The sequence below is a fragment of the Motacilla alba genome, chromosome Z (assembly GCF_015832195.1).
Source record: "Motacilla alba alba isolate MOTALB_02 chromosome Z, Motacilla_alba_V1.0_pri, whole genome shotgun sequence".
In the NCBI taxonomy this organism is placed as follows: Eukaryota; Metazoa; Chordata; class Aves; order Passeriformes; family Motacillidae; genus Motacilla; species Motacilla alba.
The window spans coordinates 69,097,472-69,114,820 of NC_052046.1; the positions used below are offsets into that span (position 1 = coordinate 69,097,472).

Consider the following 17,349-nt stretch of genomic DNA (forward strand, 5'->3'; position numbering starts at 1 on the left):
CCAATGTTTTTTCTGGACTTTTATAACCCTGGGGGACATTGAAGACACTTGTAGCTTCAGAGACTTGTCTATGAGGTTTCAGACTCTGCAATACAGTCAGTAAGAGAACACTAATGAACCATTTCTTCTGAAACTCAGCTCTTCTAAAATCATATCCATAGAAGTATCTTGTTCACTTTCATTTCCGGTGTCCCTCTTTCTCTTCCCAGCCTTTGTCACCTGTCAGTAAAAATAAGAACAACTGTGCAATGTGAATAGCTTAAAAACTCTCAGGGAGAGCTGTGAGTTTCAGTCACTCTGCCAATGCATAGATACACCCATCATCTCTTAGGGAGCAGCAGAATGAAGGTTAATTAGCTGCACACTGGCACAATTAGCATGTAATATTGGATTTTTAGCACAAAGAAAGTAATTTACTTTTAAGTGCATAACAGTGCTCATTTATGAACAACTCAATTTAGAATGCAAGCTATCTGGCATGTAAGAGAAATATGAGTTAGAATACCAATTCCAGGTAACTCATCCTGAGAGCAAGAGATTCAGCAGGATGGCATCTGATCCATCAAGAAAAGACATTCAGACTGGCAAATACAAATCACTGGGTTTTGGCCAGTGTATTGCATTCCAAAGAAAGCAGAGCCACAACAAACACTTTTAATTATCCCTTTATGACAATTTTATTGATATTCTTCATCAGAGTACAACTTTCCAGATACACTGCCTGCTTAGCAACACAGAATCACAAAATGGTTTAGGTTGGAAAGGATCTCAGAGACCAGTCCCAACCCCTGCTGCGGGCAGGGATACATCCCACAATCCTAGGGTGCTCCAAGCCAAATCCAACCTGGCCTTGGACACTTCCAGGGATCCAGGGACAGCCACAGCTTCTCTGGAGAACCTGTGCCAGGGCCTCCCTACTCTCATCATAAAAATTTTCTTCCCTAGGTCCAATGTAGATCTACCTGCTCTTGGTTTAGAACTTTTGGCCCTTGTCTTATCATTAGTGACCCCAGTAAAAGGAGTAGTAACCTCAGTCTATTGGGTTGGAGTTTTTTTCTTCCTTTGCTGTTTTATTGCCTTTACTTGAAAGACTTTCCAGATGAGTTTTCACACAGTGTTTCTAGTGGAATCTCATTGCAGCTCTACTCTCACCATTTCAGAGGGGTCAGCAGCACTGTGTCATAGCTTTTCTAGTCCATGAACTTCATTGATAGTGACTACTCTCATTACTTCTCACACATTTTTATTTTGGTCCATAAAGACTGTCTTTCCTGTCATATTATTTTGCTCCCCTAACCCAAATCAATTAACATAAAATTCACTTTGTAAAGTGATCACACATTTGAAATTTGTGTTCACATTCACTACACTGAAGGTCCACCATTCTTCCTGCTTTCCCTTGAATTGTTGTGATGTTGATTTCAGAGACAAAAAAAGATTGCATGCAAATTAAAAAGAAAAAAAAAGGCAAAACCTCTTCATAGCTAAAGAATGTTGTAGTAATTATTAAAGATACTCTGAAGCTGAGAGCAAGAACCCAAATTTGATTCTCAGTGCAGTATCTGTCACCAACTAGTAACTACAACCCCCAAGATTCACTGGAGTGAGTAAATGTGAGCTAAATATTGATGGACCAGAAGATAATTCTGTTACTGCAAATTGCTAAAAAGCTGCTGTTGCTTCATTAAAAGAAAAAAAAAGAAAAAACAACCCAAACAAAAAACCCAAAACCCACATAGTTTTAAGAAAAATCTTGCTTATTCTGAAGCATTTTAATTTTTTCTCAGTGCCTTCTACCCAGCCAGTGTCCACCACATCCCCATCATGCAATATCTAATTAACTGCAGCAATCAAAGATAAAAGGGGACAAGTTTGTCATAAAACTCAGCCTTCTGAAAGAATGATTTCTGTTAAAGATTCCAGTAGCTCTTTCTGATTAAACCTCTCCCCTACATTAATTCCCAGTTCTCATAAATACTACACAAATTCATCCTTAATGCAGGGCCTTGTGCTGACTCTCAGTTCTTGTCATGGTGAATGTGTTTCTTTATCTTGTACTTGATTAAGTCGATTCTGAATTCTGCCTATTCATTTGTTCTAATTTTTCTCCATTTTCAGATTTCTTAGTCATAACTACAGTGTCACAACACAATGCTCCTGACAACTGACTCCTTTTTGCCAAATTTCAAGTGTTTTCAAAGATCAGTTGTGCAACTTTCACGCCACCTTTCACTTCACTGCCTCACATTCAAATGACAGATGAACTTTTATCAGCCTTGCAAAATGTAAATTCAGCTCTTCAAGAAACAATCAATTACAAAGCAATCTGTATTTCCAACCTTCTTTTTGTAGCCTCTCCATCACATATTCACATTTCAGATTTGAAGAACAGGAAAGGTATTTTGAGAGTACAGCTTCAGAGCTGGTCTTCTCCCTGTTTTAATGTAAAATAAGTACAGATAATAAATATAGCAAACACTTGAAGAGGTTTTCTACAGTGATCTGCAAAGAGACAAATGGCAATGGTATTTGAAATTTCTTCCGATTACCTCTCTGCTGCTGTAGTTTCAGCTCAGGCACATCTGGTGCTGTTTAGCCTGTTCAGGACATTAGTACTTTTGTATCTTACCTTTCTACCATCTAACCCAGCTGCCTTTTTCCAGCTCTGTCTTGTTCCTTCTTTACTTCCTGAGAGACTCCTAAATAAAATCCTCAACAAAGTGATTACAGCCCTTTGTTCAATCAAAAGCTTAGCAGGCCTTGAGGGCTGAGGGCCCGGCCTGGAGAGTCATGAGCCATCATAAACTGAAATGAGGAGTCAACAGCATCTCAGCAGAAAATGCTTTCAGTATCCAAAGCAGCTGCCAAAGGGCTGAGCTTTCACTGAGCTCCTTAGGATCCATTGTGGAAACAGCCTGAAAGATTGTTGAGCACATTCAGGATTCCTAGAAAAAACAGTTAAAAGCTGTACAGACTGGGAGCAATGGAGTCCTTTTGAGAGGGGACACCAGGTCAAACACTGGGAAATAATGACCATGAGGAAAAGATGTGCAGCTGGAGATCAGGGGAGGCAGTGCCACAGCCTGTCTCCATTCACAGGGGCCTCTGACAAACCCTTCTACACTCATTTCCACATCTTATGAATGGGGTTTTAGATGTATTTCTTCCACTTCCTTTTCTCCTATTTTCTTTTTGGAGAATTAGAAAAAACAGTAACAAGTATAAAACTTATCTTTCCTGATAAACCAAACACCACAACAAAGTGAGTCTCTTGCTCTGCTTCAATCTTCTCCCTTTTTTAGCCTGCAGGAATTGTTGGCAGGAAAATCAGTGCTAGACACCTATTTTTAAGCAAATGCCTGCTTGGCTTTACAGCTGAAAAACTGTATAAAAGGGAAAGATTAGTACAAAATGTGTTCTCAAAAGCATGGATAATTGTGTCGATAAGTAAATACAGAAATACACACAAAAGCTGTTGTTCCCTCCCTATGTTTCAAAAATGCTACATGCAAATTTAATACAATTCTATATTAGCCCCTGTCCAGTAGAAAATTAAATAGAAGAAATACTCATATTAGCTGCATATATAATGAAGACAGAGATCCACTGTCTAGTTCTAAAAAGATTAAGTATGAAAATCATACAATGTAACATCTCAGTTACACATTATCCTGAAGCAAAAGAAGTATTTGGGGCAATGAGCAGCACTTCAGGAAAAAGGCAGTATTTCAGGAAAGCAGTAAAGCAGTTATTAGACTCGGGGACACAAATATTTGCAGCTAATATGCAGAGGCACTACAGGAAAATTTTACAGATGGCAGAGGTCTGCATTATTGAAATACTTAAATCTACTTGGTTTTCCCAACTCCTAGGTGTTTGTCTATATCCTCCCCAAAATCTGCCAAAATAAAAGCAACCAGAATTCAACTATACTCTGTGGGAAGAACCTGTCACTAAGGCCCAACCCAACATACAACTCAAAATAATTTCTGACTTAATTTTGTTTATACAGTCAGCTACTTGTCTAACAGGTTTTCTTTAACTGATCTAAGATTCCATTTCCAAATTATTTTTGTGCTCCTCAGACTGTATTGCTTGGTCAGTAGTATTTTTGTTCTACTAGGAAAGGTATACAAAAGGAAAATACTTACACTTCTTTACCATTTAAATTAAAAAGTGACATTTTGTGTACAAGTCTCAAATGAGACAGGACCAAATGAGCAGGTACTTGATAGTCCAGTGAAGGACCAGAACGTCCACAAGAAAGCTAATTCCCAGAGTTCTTCTGCCACCATTGCCCGTGCACACCAACGAACATAAACATGGAAAGACACAGGCACAGCACATCACAAAAGGAATATTCCTCACCACTTCACCTCTGCCCTTCATGGGAACATTCTGAGGCACCACAGACTCAATATGGTGAAGAGAGCTAATGCCACAGGCAGCTTAGAGGGCTTAATGAAGTCATGGCAAATGAATTCCCTGTTCGGGGCTCTAGAATTGATTCCGATTTCCTGGACAGCAGAGAAAGATTTATCACAGAGCATCACTGGTAGCAGTAAAGCAAATAGGATGTGACAGGGAAGGTGTATTGAGGAAATGAATTAGCAATTTCAGAATATAAAATGGATTGTTGGAATCAAAAAGGGCTCAGATGCATTCTGGATTTCATGGCTCTGTAGGAATGTGCAAGGAATGGAAACAAATTCCTTGCTCAAAGTGAGTGAGAGGAATGTTTTCTTTTTATGCACACACCCCACAGGGATATTGTCTAAGCTGAAAATAACTGCAAATGATTCTGTGTTGATAGTCCAGAGACAGGGAAACCTTTTTCTGGAATCAGAGAATTGGAAAACCAGAGAATCCTTAAGTCTGGAAAAGACCTCCAAGATCACTGAGTGCAACCTTTGACTGATCTCCACCTTGTTAACTAAACTACAGCATTAATTGCCACATCCTGCTGTTTCTTGAACACCTCCAGGGATGGTGGCTCCACTACTGCCCTGGCAAGCTCATTCCAATGCTTGGCAACCCTTTCAAGGAAGAAATTCTTTCTGACATCCAACCTGAACCTCTGCAGGCACAACTTGAGGCTGTGTGCTCTTGCCCTGTCACTGCCTGGGAGAAGAGGCTGAGCCCCACCTGGCTACAACTGCATTTCAGACCTGGTTTTGCCACTGTCATGGTCAGTGGCATTGCAATAACCACAACAGAAGGAGAAAAATTTTCATCTGCCCTTTGAAGACTATAAAGGATGGCAAAATCTCTGGTCATGCTGACAAAATATTGGCAGTTCCCCTTCAAGCCTTTTCATATCTGTTCCTTAACACAAATGGGCTTGCCTGCTGTTGGCAGTCAGCATGCTGGAAGAGGTTAGCACAAACAGATTAAGACACCAGAAGGCTTTTGCCCCACCAGACCAGCAGGAAATATGTCATCTGTCCTCTGGGCTGTCATATACTCAGTGAATATTATTTTGTCAGAAGTTGCTAGAAGACCTAATTTAAACCACCACTTAGGTTTTTTTTAGCAACATAAGGAAGGGACAGCAAATCAAAAATGCTGGGGAGGACATGTCTGTAAGTCCCACCAAACAAAAAGGTTTGACCCTGCTCTGTCAAGGATTGCCATAGCAGTTTTCATTATTCCCTGGAAGAAGACTGTAGCCCAGCATCATGCACTGCAGAAAGTCTGTAGGATGCTCCCTGGGAAATCTGCTGACAACCAGTTCATCTGAAATAAAAAGTTAAAAGGGACATTTTTCTCTAGGACCAGTTTTACTGGCCTGTACTGTTCTTCTGTCTTGTAAGTGATACAGACTATTACAGAATAAAAATTCAGATACACAAAAGTGCTTCAGTTCCCTTCTCTGTGGCTGTCCTAGTTGTGCTCAGTGAAATGTTACTTTACTCTGCTAATTAGTGAATGGTTCCTAATTTTCTTCATCACACACAATTTCACACCTCACACAGGCTCTCCTGGCGTGCCCTTTCTCTTACATGAATGGCCAAGCAGCAGATACTGGTCCAGGGCTTCCAGCTGTGGGTGGTGCAAACACAAGGAAGCAACTTTAATCAAATGCCCATCTGCCAACACATTCAGTAGTGAGAGAGCTGCAGAAGCAGTTCCCCACAGGGGAAAAAAATCAATGGAGTGTGCATTCAAAGCATGGAATCACAGAACATTTGCACAGAACATTCTGTTTTCAAACAGAAATGTATTCTGTCACACAGAAATGTTTGCTATCAAACAGGTGCTAAAATAATGTACAGAATTGTGGCTGTTTTCACAAACAAACTGGACTTGTGCATGCAGGCTTTGAACAATCCCACTGAACTGGAAGTTCTTGAGGCGCTTGATATTTCTCATCGCAGGATATGATAATACAGAATAATAGAATCATTTACATTGAAAAAGACCCTTAAAGCCAAGGCTCACCAGCAGCCCTTGGCATTGCAGGACTTCTGTGAAGCATACCCTCCGAGCTCCTCGTTACCGACCTCTGTGAGGACTGGATGGCTGTGATGCAGATGGCCACTAGGGAGGACAAGATCTGTCAGTGGAAAGGGGTAGCATGGGCAGCAGCTTCCAGCTCTGCAGCAGGCACTGTAGTTATGGTATTTTATGAAAATCCTTTTGATAGGATTTTCTTCTCCTGAGAAGCTGAAGGGCCTCAGCTTCAAGTGTAAACAAACTGTTATCTGCTAGTGTGGAATGCAGAAAGTGCTTTCTTGATTGGTCAATGTGAGATGTTTCTACTTCCTGACCAATGAAGAGGGCAGCAGCTCTCGGACTCTCTGGAAGTCAAAGAACTTTATTATTCATTCCTTTCTATTCCTATCTCACCTTCTGATGAATCTTTCTCTCTGTTCTTTGTAGTATAGTATTAGTGCGGTCCTTTTTATATAATATATATCATAATATAATAAACCAGCCTTCTGAAACATGGAGTCAAAATTTCTCTTTCCCTTCACCAAGTCCTAGCTGCCCAGAAGACCACATCAGGCACTGCTGGAGGCCTGACACTCACCTGGAAAAGGATACTCTCCTGAAGACGCTGTGTTTTTACACAGCTCACTCTTGCTGGCTGGCAGTGCGATTCTGGGGCAATGCACAGGAAGCCTTCCCTTGCGTGGGCATGGGGAAAATTGGGAGCTGGGAAGCAATATCCTGTATTCTTCCCGCAGGACTGCAGGAGCCCTGACCGCTGGCTGAGAGCACCTACAAAGCTGCGCAACAACCGCTGAGTGCCCCCTGCCTGGGTCCAGCTCTGGGGTGGCTGTGGGCAACATGGGCCTGCTGATGGACACTGTCTTCCTGTTCCCTCAGGGTGGCCAAGAAGCTGCCAGCAGTGAACCTGCTCCTCCTCAGGCAGCTGCTCTCACTGCTGAGACACATCGGCCAGCACGTGGCCTGCAGCAGAATGACCTGCAGCAACCTGGCCATCTGCCTGGGGCCAAACCTGCTGAGCCCACCCCAAGAGGAGTAGCTGGAGCTCCAGGCCATGCTGGCCGAGAACAAGAAGGTAACACTGACTTCAGCAGCTGGCTGCAGCCTCCCCGGCCCCAGCGAGCTTGGCTGCCCAGAGGTGCCTGTGCCTGGCTATCCCCTCTCTCCAGCCAAGGCCATGCTGGAGCTGCCCCAAGGAGCCACCGCCCCACAGCCACCTCCTTCTGTGCAGAGGAAAAGGCTCAGCAGGGATGGCTAGGGCTGCTTGGCACACTGTCAGCACCTGGGCTGAGACCAAGGCTTTTCTGCGTGCAAGTGAAGCTGCTGGTTGCCTTTTTGATTGAGAACATGGACAACATCTTTGCCAAGGAGGTGGCTGACCTGGAGGAGACCCCACCGCCCACAGACACATCCACAGGTATGATCAGGTACAGAGGCTTGTCCCAGCCTGGGACTCAGGGTCCCAGAAATCTCAGCATCAAGAAGACAAGCAGTGTAGGGCTCCCCTCTGAGTTTTCTTTCAGTGTCCTTGTCTTCCAAGAGGTTGCTTTGCCACAAAAGCTTCTGCTTTCTAGAGCTGGGAGAGGAAGAGTAACGTGGCCCTGCAGAAAGAGCAGAGGAGGACCCCAGGCAAGAAATGATCCTGCTGCATCCTCCTCTCTGCCAGATGTCCAGCAAGAAGATGGCAGAGAGGCCACGGTGCTGGAGGCCCAAAAAGCAGAGGTATGGCAGCTGCACAAAGCCTGGCACAATGCAGGCCAGAGAGGTGGGCAGTTTTACATGAGGCCAAGGAACTGCTGTGCCTCCTCCTGACAGCGCAGCTCTGCAGCCTTCCTGCCTGCCTGCCTTTTCTCTCTCTCTCCTTCTCTCTCTCTCCCTGCCTTTCTCCCCCAACACTGACACATGCTAGTGAAAACTCCAGGTTGCTTGCCCAATGCCTTAGGCATGTGTTTCATGAATTTACAAAATACTTGCAAATTAAAGCAGCAGTGGGGGAGGTGTCACCTTGAGAGGCCTTCTTCTCAAGACCCCAGCTCATGCCAGCTCCCTCCAGTCCCTTTGGGGGCAACTGTACTGGGCGAGAGGGGCTGATGAAAAGCAGCATCTTCTCTGCAGAGCTCAGGGGGCAATTTGGCAATCGCTCTCTTCTTCCTCCAGGCTGTCTCTTGCCACCTCTCACCTCCAGAATTTCTGCTTTAGGCACCTCCAGTTTTGCCTCTAAACACCCACCAGAGCTCCACAGAGTCACTGCAAAGGCCGAAGCCCTGACGAGCCTTTCTGCTTCAACAAGATAAAAGGTACTCACATTAGTTCCAACAAGAAGGGATGTAGCTCATGGCTCCTGGCTTTGCCTCTCTTACCCAACTTTGTGGCAAAAGGCTTGAAGGCTGCTACCCCTAGGAAGAGAAAAAGAGAAGGAAAAGACAATGGGAAGAGGCCTGGCCAGAAGACAGAGAATGTCAGCCAGAAAGGAAGCAGAAGAGGACACACCAAAGAAGACTGGAGGAATGCAGGCGGCTCTGGCAGGCCAAGAAGCCAAGGTAGGGATGCCCCAGGCTCTGCTGCTCGCCTTTCTCTCCACACTGCCCTCAGTCAGCCCGAGGCGCTGGCAAGGGCCGGCAATGGCTGCTGCTGGGCAGGGCTTGGCAAGAGCTCCATGGCAGCTCTGCAGGGGCTCTGCAGCCCTTGGCTTCCTCCATGCCCACGTGCTGAACCTCGGCAGGAGGACAGCTCTGCGTGGGACAAAGTGGCTGAGGGAGAGGCTGTGAAGATGGGGAGCAGAAACCCCTCTCCCTCTTGTTTGGTTTCTAGATGTTTATAGTGACATGTATCAGGCTAAGGTTTTCATTCTAGAGGCCGCTCTTTCACATAATCTATGTGAATAATTAAATACTTGCGGAGGTGTATGCTATTTTGTCACCTCTTTCCCCACATTGTGGAGCCTAGCCAATGAGTCTGGATTCCTGCAGCCACCCCAGGCACTTCAGTCCCCCAACGCTCCACCTGGCAGTGCAGGTTGTGCAGTATCATAGGCCTCCAAATCAGCACGGAATGCACCTGAGGAAGAGGAATCACTACCAGCAGATCTGGGCCTTGAAGTTGAGAAAATTATTTGGGAGATCAGGAGGTGCCTGTCTGAAAGATCTCCCTCTGCTCAGGTAAGCCCATTGGATGGGAACCAAAGGGTCTGGACTGAGAGCACTGGAACATTGTTGCATGGCTGAGAAGCAAAGGCTTCTTTAATTGAATTTAATTTTTGTTTGTTTCATTATTATTTTGTTATGTAATTATTCTTGTTAAAGTAAGATCTCTAAAAAAAGAGGAAATTAAAAAGTCCCCCCCCCCCAATCAGTGGGGATGACAGGTGCAAGCCTGTGTTGGCCAGGTTTGGGTACTCATTTTCCTGGGAAGAATCCTTCTTGCCCAGGCATTTGTGGTGAGGAAGTGGAAGTTTTGTAGGTTCTAGAAGGCTTTGTTTGATGGGAAAGGGGAGAAGAGTGTTTGGAGAATTGCCACTGAAGGCCAAGTGTCCTGTGCAGGGAGGGGCATGCGAGAGGTGCCTCTGTTCCAGCAGCAGATGTGGGCTCTGCCTCTTTTGGGTGGGAAGGCCAAGGCAAAGCAAGGGCAGGGCCGCAGCTGCTGCTGCTGTGGGAGCCCTGCTGTGCGTGCAGGCGCTCCCAGAGCTCTGTGTGGGGCTGGGCTGGAGCTGCAGCTCTCTGTCCTTTTGCAGATTATTATACGTGTTGGCCAAAGAATGTCTCTCTTTGTACTCATGTGCTGACCCATTGCCTGCAGTACATTTATGATTATGAGGCAGGGCAGACTCAAGGGGTTAGTAGGATTTTTTGGATTTACCAATACCTTATTCTCAAGGGGCATGACTTTTGTCTTCTGTAAACTCACACATAGCTGTTTTCAGAAGCATTTTATTCCCTAATAAAAGGAAACCTTGCAGGCTCAGAACCATCATTAGAATCTTTAGGATTCTGATAGACGGGCTATCACAGAAGAGATGAGAATTCTGGAACCAGTCATAGTGAGAATATCTTTCTGTCCAAAGAATATTTGCAGGTGCTTCACTGTGGACATTTACTTTCTCAGTGGATTAGAAACACTGCTTGGTTGTCTGGCTTTTCCTGTCTTTTGGGTTGGTGAGGCCGCGTGTGTCCAGTTGTCCTTTTCAGGACTGCCCCAACCAGCTCTGGCAGGCGAGCTTCAGCAGGGGGGGCACCCTCTCTGCTTTGCACGTTGCAGAGAGAGTGCCTAAGGCACAGAGCCTTACAAGGACTTTGGGCCACTGAGGCAGAAGTAAGAAAGCGGACTCTGACCGTGGTTATAACTGGGCTTATTGCAGAGCAATGACCCCAGAGACACGCAATAGTCAGAAGACCCCGGAGAAGGGTTGACAACAACTTATAAAGGAAGGTGGGAACAGGGGTGGAACCTGCCCTCCAACCAATGGAGGGACAGGGAGGAGTGGACAAAGGAAGAAGGACAACCATCCGAGGACTAATGGGGAGTGACATGGAGAGGGACCTCGGCCCCTGAGCCAATCACTCCATGCCCTGGGGAGAAGTTTCTAGATGGAGAGGATGGATCGCTGAGTAATGGACAGGGCACCGGGGAGGGATATAACAAGGGATACATTGGTAATTGGGGCAACTGGGGAGGAGACAACAGAAGGACAGGGGTTGGGAAGGAGGAGACAACCTGGGTAGAACCATAACAATAAAACAGAGGGGGGAACAGAACAATCCAAGTTGCAGCATACAACTTAAAACACAATACAACAGGTTGGTTTATTTTTCTCTACCCTCCTGATTTATTGCAAACAAGGCGACACCCTCAATGAGGGGAGAGAAAAATGACACAGCATCTGACTCCATCTTCAGAAGGCTGATGAAGTACTTTATTCTATAAATCTGCACTCACAAGCTCAACTGCACTCATCCAGGACTCTCGCTGACTGTGTCAAGATTGCCAGCAGACAATCTCGACACAGACACACTCTTGGCCTTCATTGGCCAAGGGAAGAAAACATCCTCACTTTGGGTAAACAATCTCCACATTCCGTTCTATTTTGGCACAACACAGGCACAGCAAGTGATATGAACTGTGTTTCTCTTTCTCTGATGCTCAGAGAACGTGAGTCCCAGCTATATTCCTGAGAAAAGCTGTGCCTTGCTTTTCTCCATGAGGAGAAATGCGGTAACACTGATTTACAGACTTCTGCCACTTATTACAAATGTGATCCTGGAAATACCCTAGGTGTGTAAATGTTTGCCTGGATCATACCGACGGGGCAGCAGCAGAGGACTGTGACAAGCACCACCTTGTGATGGGTTGTCTGAGCAGTTGGGTGGGGGTGGTGAGACTCCCAGCCAGAAATGTGTGCTTTGCGTGTGGGTTTGCAGCACACAGCCCTGGGCAGGGCTGGGAGCGAGCTCTGCCCTTGGTGACAGCCGTGCTGGCAGCAGGGAGAGCCCCTGGATTTCTGCTGGCTGATTTCTCCCAGCTCATGGGATAAGCCAGGGTCAGGGTTTGAGGGCTCGTCCCCTTACTTGGTGTCTTCTGGTTTTCTGTGTTCATGTTTTGCCTCAGAGGTCATTTCATAAGAGCTTCAGTTTCCCCTTGGCCACTTGAACCCTGAGTTTAAAATACTTGTCATGTGAACTGTGTGGGCAGTGCTCCCCCTGTGCTCCATGTCCTTTGGGCGTGGAGAAGGAGCGTTACTGTATCCCTGATGTGATTCCAGCAAAATAGTGAGTGACCTTTGGGTTCCTTTCTTTCTGTTTTTCTGCTCAGGACAATGTTAGTGTTGCCCCTGATTCTTCAGGAGGCGAGCCTATGGACAGAGCTGCAGCAGAGGAAGCTTCATCTGGCACCGAGAGCTGCAGGAAGAGTTCCCAGGAGCCCGAGGAGCCTGGTAAGGACAGAGCCCACACTGATTTAGAGAGGTGTGAGATGGATGCTCTGAGCAGGGTTGGTGCTTCCTGGTGCCTTCAGTTCAAATCCTGCGCTGGCACAACTTCCCTGAGCCCTGCCCTCCACGCTTCTCCAGAGGCTCTGACATCGAGTCCTCTGCTGTGGCAAGAGAGCAGGCAATAAACCTGACCTCGTGGGAGTTGTGTCATCCACCTGAGTGTCCAGTTTTGTGCTGCAGTTAGTGGATAAATTTGCTGCAGGGTGACAGGGGAGACCAGGCTGAGTGACTCTTGAAGGAACAGGGGGAAAAAAGAGCAAAAAGTCAGGGTACAAGTCCAGATCACTGACTAAATGTAGTACCGGTCTGCTGGTATCGGTCCTGACCCACAAGAAAAACAAGGAGCAGAACATCAGAGGCCAACCAATTGAAAAAACACAGTAACTCCAGTAACAAAAGGAAAAGCTTGACTGACCCCTGATTAGTAAGACCCAAGAGGAGAGAGGAAGCACTTTGGATCCATTCCTTAACCAAGCTGGTGTAGCCTGCAGGCCTTGTAGGGAGCTCTGTCCCTCCCAGCTCTTCCTGCCAGAGCAGATGGTCAAGATGGAGCAGCTGCTGCTCACTGCAGAGGGCAGTTTGTAGATGCCAGGTAATGGAGCTGGTTCATGACTCAGCTCCCAGCACCCCTGAGCTTCAGCCATTTCAGTGAGGACTGAGGTCTCTCAGCACAGAGAAAGAACAAGGCTGGGCTTCTTTGTGGCAGCTGGGACTGTCTGTGTTTCAAGCTCTCCTGGGTGCCCTTTGCACTGTGAGTGCTAAGACTTTATTGAGATACTTCAGTGTTTTGAAACACACTTTTGAACACTTGGAATGGTCCCTGTTCTTTTAAGGGCAGACTTCAAATTGCCAAGTGAGAGTCTGCCTTTCAGGCCATCTTTGACAGTCCCTGCTGGAAGGACAATTGCTGCCCAAAGGAGAGGTGCATGCACAAGGGCCAATATTGACCCAGTGTTCCCTTTGCTTCCCAGATGCCATCTGACCAACATCTCCAGGAGGGCTGCCCTGCATGGCAGGAATAGACAGGGGAGAGCCTGTGACCATCGGGCAGGTAAAACTCTTCTGTTTACAATTACATATAGAGATACATTCAGTTACATATGCAGATATATATTCAGGTATCTATATAGCTATATTTATAGATTTATACAATTGTATTTATATGTCTACATATTTGTAATTATTAATCAGCGCAGTTAAATTTACATATGTAGTTGTAGATGTATATAGTTACATTTTTTTTATAGATGTAGCTGTATTTATAGATGTGCATAGTTGCATTTATACATGTGTAGTTACATTTATAGATGTATATAGTTACATTTATAAACTGGCATAATTCTATTTATATACTTAGAGGCATGCGGATGTTTAGATACATACATTGAGCTCTGTAGGCCTAGGCTGCATTTTTACCTCTTCCCCACCTCGACTGCCTTTTTCACCTCTTGCTTTTCCCCCTGTGCCCCCTCTGTCCCCTCTCCCTGTGCTGGGTCCGAGCTGGCGGCCGGGCTGGGTGGAGCAGCAGTTCCAGCCCCGGGTGTCCCTGGAGCGGTGGGAGCTGGCGCTGGCCCCAGGCACTGTCCCCTGAGGAGCTGCTGAAGGACGGTGAGACAGAGGGGGCTGAGGGGGCGGTGGCGCTGAAGGGACGCTGACCCTGAGGTGCTGCTGGGGCTGAGGGGCGTGGGGCAGCCGAGGGCAATGGTGGCACTGAGGTGACAGGGAAGGGACTGGCCAATCTGAGGGGACGGGATGGGTCGCAAGGGACTGAGGGTGAAATAAAAAGGGCAGGAGTTTTGGGGGGGTTTTTATGCCTTTATTAAAAGTGACCAGCTTGAGTGGAGGTCTGGTAGGTTACACACACACCACTGCAACTTCCTAGAATGGCACAGAGAAGGAGGTGCACAGCTTTGTCCACTTTGCACGCAAGTAAAGCCACAGACTGTGTCCTCACAGCAGGGAATTCTATTATTCAAATTGACATTTGAGATCCTCTTTCCAGCCAACATCTACCTGGTTTAGGGCAAGAGGTCAAAAAGATCTCAGCAGACACTGAACTCAGTTGCCCACCCTTAGACACTTAGACCTTTTAATTCTGGGGTGGCTTGTTGTTTTAGGGGTTTTCTTTTCTGGACTTGGTGAAGTGTTTCTGTATTCGAATACAAGCTCTAATGTCACTTCCTCCTCACACCCGCGGGTGCCATTTTCTAGGAAGCAGCAGGGGTGAAAACCTGACCCGATGGACAGGGATTCCTAACAGGTAATTAACAGGGGATGAACAGCATGTAATTAATTATCAACAAGGTAACAGTAAAGACTGGTAACAGTGGGCTTAACTTTATCAACTCTGTAACTTTTAATAAATGGGCGATTTGGACTGTGAGGGGCTGAAGAAACCAAAGGGGGCTGGGGGTTCACCGAGAGCATGGCGGGGCTGAGGGGATGGAGGGGGCGAGCAGGGAGCACAGAGGGCTCCGGGACTGCAGCTCTGCCAGGCCTTGGAACCAATTCCAGAGCCTCCACTGTTGCCACAGCTGCAATGAGGACCTTGAGGACAGGCGGAGACTGACGGGAGCCAGCAGGGAGAAGCTGAAGGCCAGCAGCAGAGGCAGTGAACGGGGACCTGCTGCTGCCAGCCTGGAGAGAGCCCGGGTGAGGCCACAGGGCCGGGGGCAGGGTGGGGCTGAGGGTGGCTGAGGGTGGGCTGTGGCCCTGGGCACTGCCCGGCGGGGCAGGAGCGGGCCCTGCCCGTGCTGGGGCTGCTCAGCGCAGCTGCCCCGGCTGGCACAGGGGCTGTCCTTGGGCAAGGCAGCTGTGCTGGCTGTGCCGGGCTGCCGGGGCTGCGGGACAGTCCCACCGCGGCTGCGCTCACCACAGCCTGGCCTGCTCGGCTGCTTTTTCTTTCTAGCCCTCCTGGGAAGGCTCTGAGATTTCCTCTTCCCTGATGGAAGTGCAGCTGCTGCCAAGGGAAACGTCCCCATACTGACTCAGTGTTCCCTTTGCTTCCCAGACAGCCCCATCTGCTGTCCCTGTCCAGGAGAGCTGCTCTGCACGGGAGGAAGAGACTGAGGGAGAGGCTTTGGAGATGGGGCAGCTGGGATCACTCTGCTTGGAGCTCTGTTTAAAGATACGCGGACTTGCACGCAGGCAGTGATAATTACATGGGTAATTCCATATGTGAGTTGCCATTTGCATAGGAATATTTCTATGTGTATGTGTTTATGTATATATGTATATATATATATATGCATACATATATGTTTATAATGTATGTGTATATCTGTATCTAAGTATGCATATTAATTTCTGTATATTGTGGTAGTTATATGACACAGGCAGTCACTTGGTGATCTTCCAGCTAGCAGTCACCTCCTGGCCCCTGCCAAAAGTGGCTGCCCCCTATCTGTCCCTCGGGTTGGACTGGGTGGCAGTAGAGCAGCGCTGCCTAACTCCCAGAGGCAGCAAAGCTGCCCTCTGCAGCTGCTGACAGGAATCCCAAGTCGAGGAAGCCAGAACAAAGGAGATGAGATGGGCCACTTGTGTAAATTCTCAAGAACATTTAATGTCCCAGAGAGTCCACAGACAAGTAACAAAGTTCTGACAGGGTAACAGCAACTTAAGAACAAGGGAGGGTACTAGGGGAGGATAACCAATAGTAGAACAGCAGGGGAGGAATGTAGGGCGGGGATCAGAGTCTACGTAACCAATAGGAGATAAAATGGGAGGGGATCAGGCTTGGCACACCAATGGAACTTTGAGGGAAGGGTGATAGCAAGGAAGGTTCTAGAGAAAGGGGTGGGGTTACATTTGATGAACAAGGGAAGTGAGATGTACTTCCAAGATTGGCAGGGAAGAGTGTGGAAATCAGGGAAGTGCAAGGAACATTGACATGGGCACTGACATAAGATTAGGCTGGAAAATAGTAGTAAACAACTTCGGGGCAAAACCAGTAAGGAAACTGAACAGGATACGTGGAACAAACCACTATAAACTCACAATAAGGAACACCTTAATATTACAAAAGAAAAACAATCTACCAGAGTTATATATGTATTACTTTCTATTTAACTGTGTATGCAGTTCTTTGGTTGTGTAACTCTCTCTATTGAGTTCTTGGTACAGAGTTATTTAGAGAGAGCTACTGACATTTTTGAATTCCTAGATGGGCTTTACCCTTATATTAATATGTAATAAATTAAGTTTTTAAACACGTAATTAATCTTTGTGTGTAGAGAATTGATGTAGAGGTTGGCAATAAATTAAGTTTTTTTAACTGAAGTTGGTATTGGTATATTTTACATAGCATTGTACTAATGCAATAAATTCCTGGTTTTAACCTAAAGTGAAATCTGTATAGTTCTGCATTGTCAGTGTGGGTGTAGCAATTTGTAATAAATGACATTTTTCAACTGAAACTGATTCTCGTGTATTTGTGGATCAGCAGTGTGTCTGTAGCAATCTGCAAGAAATGCCATTTGTCAGCTGTGATGGGTGTTCTGTGATTTGTGCTACCCAAAGCCAGGAGCAGATGTAAATGCTGGAGGATTTTGGCCAAGAACATCTCTGGCCATGGCCAGCACATGCCCCACCTGCACTCAGGCTGGGCAAGGGCAGCGCAGATTTGGGCTGGCAGCGGAGCCACACGTTGGCTCAGAACTCCCTGCAAAGGCCTGCTGAGGAAACTCCAGGACTGCACTGAGAGTAGAACTCCAGAGCAACCCTGGCAGGAGCAATCATTCACAATGAAAAAAAAGAGAAAATGTGGAAAAACAGATGTGGGGATACTCTGTGAGTCTGATAAAATGCTCTGAATCACCCCTGCCTAGGCACGTCTTCTGCAAAAATATTTTGTTAAAAACTGAACACCTCCCATGAAATACAGATTGCACTTTCCCCTTCACTTACCTTGCTGT

At 46.5% G+C, this 17,349-nt stretch overlaps 1 long non-coding RNA gene across 4 annotated transcripts; it reads left to right on the forward strand.

The window, feature by feature from the left end:
• Positions 1-9,469: 9,469 nt before the first annotated feature.
• Positions 9,470-16,836, forward strand: LOC119695638. Of its 4 annotated transcripts, none has more exons than XR_005255309.1 (5): positions 9,470-9,611; positions 12,259-12,379; positions 13,408-14,044; positions 14,971-15,088; positions 15,447-16,836. It is a non-coding gene; the product is annotated as an uncharacterized LOC119695638 (long non-coding RNA). The 4 variants fall into 4 exon arrangements; XR_005255310.1 differs by lacking the exon at positions 9,470-9,611 and adding an exon at positions 11,623-11,721; XR_005255311.1 differs by lacking the exon at positions 9,470-9,611 and adding an exon at positions 12,170-12,215 and having other exon boundaries at positions 12,290-12,379.
• The last annotated feature ends 513 nt before the right edge of the window (positions 16,837-17,349 follow it).